The following is a 6,836-nucleotide window of genomic DNA, read 5'->3' as shown; positions in this document are numbered from 1 at the left end:
TTTTTTTTTTAATCCGTGCTTTACAAAAGTTTCTACAGTCCATTGTTTGAAGCAGTGTCACGGCTGCCATGAGCCGCGCGGGGTACCCGCCATGTGTCCAACGCCTTGTCACGGTTCGCGCGGCTCCCCCTGTTGGAGGTTCGAGTCCTCCCTCGGGCATGGTTGTGTGTGTGTTGTCCTTAGCATAAGTTACTGTAAGTAGTGTGTAAACATAGGGACTGATGGTTCAAATGGCTCTGAGCACTTTGGGACTTAACATCTGAGGTCATCAGTTTCCTAGAACTTAGAACGACTTAAACCTAACTAAATTAAGGACATCACACACACCCATGCTCGAGGCAGGATTTGAACCTGCGACCGTAGCGACCGCGTGGCTCCCGACTGAAGCGCCTACAACTGCTCGGCCACATCGGCCGGTCTATCATGTATTCTAGAAGAGTTGCAAGGTCGTCAGTGGCGCCTGTTCTTTCGAGAGCAGTTACTATCTTCATATCTATGGTTAAACGTTACCCAGCCATTGACCTTCGTCTGTGCGAATGCGCACAGGTTGCCGGAACTCTTACGGGAATCGTCACCTTAGTGTGAGCCAGTAATGAGTGGATAGGCAAATACCTATTACGTACATTACGTATGCGGATTGTGGACGGTTGGGGATGTGAGTCTCACGGGAAGCGTGCGAGGGATAAATTCCTGCAGTCGTGCTGTTCATGTGTGCCCTCGATGGCTCAGATGGATTGAGCGTCTGCCTTGTAAGCAGGAGATTCTGGGTTCGAGTCCCAGTAGGGGCACACTTTTCAGCTGTCCCCATCGAAGTATATCAACAACACCTGTCGGCAGCTGAGGGTTTCAATTAATTATCAGTTGTGAAGGTGATTCGATGAACCCTTTGCCAGGCACTTAAATGTGTTTTGCAGGGTATCCATATAGATGTAGATGATAACTCGTCCCGTGTCGCACGTGCTCAAAATGATTCATACTGCAGAATGCATGCAAACATACTCACCGAAAATACGGACGAATATCAAGTGCAGGCTGCCGAGTGCTGCATATCCAGCTTTGACAGATCGGCTTTTCCTGCCAAGAAGAACAGGAAGTTGCTGTCTAGGAACAATCAGAGCTCGAGGAAGGGTTGATAAATACTCCTTGACTTGCAGACTAAACGTAAATAACGAAAATACATTTTTGGTAAAAATTGGTCAAAACATAATCGGTTGCCCTCCGTATTGGATTAGCTGTTTTGAATATTGAAAATCTGACTTCAGATTCGTTTTCAGCGACATTAAAAATATATATGTAACACTCAGTTCATGGAAATCGAAGTAATAATATAACTAAATGTTTTCCCTAAACTTTGAACACATTTTTTTCGGGTAACTATTTTCTCAGAACGGCATGCAGCATAAATTAAAAGTGGTTCGTTCTCTTAACATCTACCTCTAACCCCTAAAAGTAAACACTTTTCTTAGGAACTTATAGCTATAATATGACATTTGTTAATATTAACTAATTTTTGTGTAGGCATAAGGAGTGAAACAAACCCTCAAAAATCGAACTCAAAGTTCGAATTAGCACTGTATCGTTAAATTTAAGGTTGTTTCATTGCGGTTAGGTATACGCTCCCATAAATTTTATGTTTTATCGACTGATGTTATCCATTTTCAATTTCAGAGGAATAATGTAGTATCAACTGATGTTACCCATTTTTGAATTCAGGTAACATATGAGGTGCCACACTGCACGCGCTCTGCGTACTTCAGTCTCGCAGGCCCTTGATCAAATCATAATTACGGGCGCCATTTTTTATTGAAAATCTAAAATTAAGCTCATAGTATTATCACTCGTAATTCCCAAACAGATCTTTCGAATGTATTATCATTGTCTCAAAAAGAATTTCAAATGTACCCTTTTTTGCTCATTTGTATGAGAACCTGGCCGTAACGCCGGAATATAGTCACGAGATTTTTTTTCAGAGACGCTGTACGTTCGCGAGAAGACTTTCGTTCTGTGCGTGTCGAAGGACATTCCTCAGATATTACTGTGTGTGTGCTACTCAGTCGTGCCATTTAAGTGTACATCTTTGCATAGTTTTCCTTTCACGATGTAAACAGTGTTCCGCTCAGTTGCTAACTGGCCAGTGAGTGGTTCCGAAGGTATCGGATGTGCGGTGCGTTCGGTCTGCTAGGACAACAGCAGACTAGCGTGGTGCGATGGCAGAAGCAGACACTGAGGGAGCTAGCTGCTGGGACGCCAGCGAACAATTTATGCCAAGTAAGACGAAGAGGACTATTCTAAAATTACGAGCCGTCTCAAAAGTGTTTACCATTGGTAAATCTTGCTGTTGAGTCTGACAAAACTGGCAGTTTTGCCTAGAGATACATTAGAGAGAGCTACAGGAAATCCCCCCACCCCCCTCAATGAATTTTTGGTTGTGATGACAGGCCGATTGGTAGTGTAGCCCGAGATCTAAGTTAGGTTGGAAGGTGGTAATTTGATTGAGAGTTGTTTACGCCAACGATTATGATTGCCGACTAAACGTTGTGCGAGCAGATTGCCCTGTAGCGTAGCCTAGCGTTTCCGTCCGCGCCACATTTAACACACTTTCTCTAACTGTGTACAAAAGTCTCACAACAGCCACGATAACTACGTTTCTGGTGGGGGGAGGGTAGAGTCCACTATGTAACTTTCACTGCAAATTTTAGTAACCGCATAAACTAACCGAAATAGAAGCGTAATTTTAACTATATTTCCTTTTGTGGGAAAATAATGGTTCTCCTCTTTCGCAGCAACTGTAATATGTAGGCGACTTATTAGTTTTTTTAACTCTGAATCATGATCTCAATAGACGCAGTGCTTTTTTTACGTTACTTGATTTGTGGTCTATAGTAAACAATGCAACGAATTGGTAAATTCTTTGAAGTTTGACGTGTGTTACATAGACGACGTCTGCAATGTTCGTAAGGCCAAGTTTGCATATATTCGGTGTCTGTTTTTTTGGCCATGTACTGTATAATTAAAGGGAGGAGGATTATGTTCAAGGAGCAGTGCATTAGCAGTCTATGGAGAAATTGAGAATTTGGATCTAAAGAACGGCATGCTCGGGCAGTTCGTGCTATTCTGTTGACCACTGTGTAATTCGGACACAGTGATCATTGCCTCTCCCTCGTAACCAGGGGACTCGGGTGCTAATCCTGGTCTGGCACAAATTTTCAACAGTGCCCATTGACTAAAGTCTGTGCCCATTGTCAGCTAATGTCATTGTTTCGGTGTTAAATTGTATTTTGTTCACGATACGTAGTTTGGCTTTTTCATGGATAACAGCTTTGAAAAGCGTACAGGTTATATTGATATTTGCTCGTCGTTAGTCCAAGGCAACTATAGCGATTTATAAACACAGTTGTAGTTCGTATTAAGCCCACATACGTAATTGTGTCCTGTGTTTCTTTACCAAGAACTTCTTCGTAAGTAATTCCCCTGTAGTGGTATTTTGTTTTAGTATTTTGTTTAAATATTTATAGACTGCAGGCTTGGATGAAATATGAAACACATGTCCGAAGTTCCTGTTGATACTGCAGATACTGTTTCATCCGTACTAGGGGCCAAAACATTTCATCTAATACAGAAGGACACAATTTGTCTCGAGATTTAGCAATTTTTCGTAATAGAGGCCTTGCTTCGATATATTTTTCTCTAATTCTTGTTTGGATTTAATCTTAAAACACACTAACTCTTCCACCACTTATTCGATATGTGGTTTTATCCATTTCGTAGCCTAGAGTTCCTAAACGGTCGATAATATTAATGATTTCCTTTCTCAATTACATTTTCTGTAAATCTCCTGTTTATGGTTATTGCTAACATGTTTCACGTTCTCACTTTTATTGTTTTTATTTTTCTAGTTTTGTGCCTTGTAGCCAAATTTTCTTTGAATCTGGTTTTTAATTCTGAAATAGTAACAGTTGAAGGTCAAGAGAAGATTGCGGTCTATTTGAGGAGAGTGGCTTGGAGATTTTTTATAACAGACGTATACAGGTCATGGGGATCCTTACCTATATACATTTACTTCGAGTGTGATGTAGCCCATTCTCTTGTCATGATCTCGGCTGTATCGTAGCACATTGTCTCGGTTAGGTTGGAGATTTCTGTTGAGAGTTGCCGAAGTCAACGAAAGTGATTACAAAGTAAAGACTGTGCTAACAGAACGATCTGTAGCGTAGTCCAACACGTTCTTTCTGTCCTTTTAAAGCCTCTTTTAATTAAAAATAACTAAAGCTGCAAGATACAATCACAAAAACTGTATTACGTAATAGAGTAATCCCAGACTATTGTTGTGTAAGTTGTGTGCGTACACTATTTTTTTGTCAGTGAATATACATTTTTTTACTCATTTGCTGGGTTTCAATTTTCCCCGTTTTCTGGCAAAAAACCTTTTCCTGTGAAGGGCCCATTAGCTTGTCGGTTATATTTGTGACTTTCTCGACGGTCAGTAATTTCCTGATAGTCCATCCACCGGCGTCATTGTTAACATCGGATATAGATTTTAGTATTAGGAAGGCTAATATGAAGCTAATGCATAAGTAGGTCTAATAATTAATAAAAATAGGAATGCGGGTAAGCTACTACAAACAGCATAGTGAACGCATTGTTGTGGCCAAGATAGCCACGAATCCCACGCCTACCAAAGTCGTAAAAGTAGTCCGCAGATGATGAAGAAATTGATGAAATGTGTGATGAGATAAAAGAAATCATTCGGATAGTGATGGGAGATGAAAATTTAATATTAATGGGTGACTGGAATTCGACAGTAGGAAATGGAAGAAAAGGAAACGTAGTAGGTGAATATGGAATGGGGGTAAAAAATGAAAGAGGAAGCCGCCTGGTAGGTTTTTGCCCAGAGCATAACTTAATCATAGCTAACACTTGGTTCAAAAATCATGAAAGAAGATTGTATACGTGGAAGAGACCTGGAGATACTGCAATATTTCATATATATTATATAATGGTAAGACAGAGATTTAGGAACCAGATTTTAAATTGTAAGACATTTCCAGGGGCAAATGTGGACTCTGATCACAATATATTGATTATGAACTGTAGATTAAACTGAAGAAACTGGAAAAAGGTGGGAATTTAAGGAGATGGGACCTGAAAGAACTGACAGAATCAGAAGTTGTAGAGTGTTTCAGGAAGAGCATTAGGGAACGATCTACAGGAATGGAGGGAAAGTAATACAGTGTGATGGAGGATCTGAGTGGTGTACTGTCAAGGGGGAGGGGGTTCCTCAGGGATCAGTGTTGGGGCCGCTCCAGTTCCTTATTTATATAAATGATATGCCCTCAGGTATTACGGGTAACTCTAAAATATTTCTGTTTGCTGATGACACTAGCTTGGTAGTAAAGGATGTTGGGTGCAACATTGACTCCGTTTCAAGTAGTGCAGTACATGACCTCAGTCCATGGCTTGTAGAAAATAAACTAACGTTAAATCACAGTAAGCTTCAGTTTTTACATTTTCTAACACACAATTCAACAAAACCTGACGTTTTAATTTCTCAGCATGGGCATATGATTGGTGAAACTGAACGGTTCACATTCCTAGGTGTTCAAATAAATAGTAAGATGTCGTGGAAAGCCCACGTTCAGGATCTTGTTCAAAGACTTAATACTGCCATTTTCACTATTGGAACGGTGCCGAAAGTGAGTGATACTTCGACAAGTAAATTAGTCTACTTTGCTTATTTCCATTTACTTATGTCGTATGGTATTATGTTTTTGGGTAACTCTTCCCATTCTAGAAGGATATTTTTGGCTCAGAAACTGGAGGTTCGGGCAAAAAGTGGTGTGAGTTCACGAATCTCTTGTCGACTTCTGTTCAGGGAGTCTGGGTATTTTGACCTTGGCCTCTCAATATGTATATTCCTTATTGTCGTTTCTTGTTACCAATATTAGTTTATTTCCAACAATAAGCAGCTTTCACTCGGTTAATAATCGGAGCTTTTAGGAAGCTTTAATTGTCGAGTGCTAGTAATAGTGTTACATAGATTTCGTGTTTGTTTTGAATACAGTCAGAGAGAGTCCTTGTAGTCAGCCATAGTGCCAGTAGTGCTAGTGTTTGTTTTGAATACAGTCCAGAGACAGGTAGTGCTATTTTCATTGTTTTCCACAAGAAGTGGTTAGCAATCACAGTTTAGTCAGTAATCAATCGCCTTTAGTGAATTAGCAGTCTACTTAAAAGTTGATTAAGTCTCTTCGGTAAATTGATTCCTTAGGATGGATAGGATGTGTGACTGCTGTGTACGGACGCTGGCCACTCTTCGCGAACAGCTGAGCGTGTTGATGGCCGCGGTCAGCCGTCTTCAGGCTGCTGCCTCGGAGTGTAGCGGCAGTGGGGAGTCTGGTGCGTCGCATGGTGCACCCCAGGTATTAGATGCTTCACCCACTCTCCCTGCTGTCGAGAGATCTTCGCGGGTACCGGGCGCGGTTGGGCCACCCTCTCCCCAAGGGGAGTGGCGGGTTCAGTGGCGTTCGCGGCGCACGAGGCGGAGGGTCAATGTGGAGGCTGGCCGTGTGGCATCGCCCGCTCTGCCTGTGAATGGACATGTGGCTGCTCCTTCAGCAAGGTCCGAGCAGGCACACGGGGGGAGGGGTTTATTAGTTATTGGGAGCTCCAACGTTAGGCTAGTGATGGAGCCCCTTAGGGAAATGTTATAGTTCTGGGAGGAGATTTTAATTTTGCTGGATATAGACTGGGAGACTCAAACGTTCATAACGGGTGGCAGGGACAAAGAATCTAGTGAAATATTTTTAAGTGCTTTATCTGAAAACTACCTTGAGCAGTTA

The 6,836-nt window shown here is 41.6% G+C and overlaps 1 non-coding gene across 1 annotated transcript; it reads left to right on the top strand.

The window, feature by feature from the left end:
* Window positions 1–713: 713 nt before the first annotated feature.
* Trnat-ugu (transfer RNA threonine (anticodon UGU)) lies at window positions 714–788 on the top strand. The gene has a single exon. It is a non-coding gene; the product is annotated as a tRNA-Thr (tRNA).
* Window positions 789–6,836: the final 6,048 nt, after the last annotated feature.

Source organism: Schistocerca gregaria, unplaced genomic scaffold, assembly GCF_023897955.1.
Source record: "Schistocerca gregaria isolate iqSchGreg1 unplaced genomic scaffold, iqSchGreg1.2 ptg000405l, whole genome shotgun sequence".
In the NCBI taxonomy this organism is placed as follows: domain Eukaryota; kingdom Metazoa; phylum Arthropoda; class Insecta; order Orthoptera; family Acrididae; genus Schistocerca; species Schistocerca gregaria.
The sequence above is the reverse complement of the archived record's forward strand: the minus strand, read 5'-3'. Positions and strand labels throughout refer to the sequence as shown.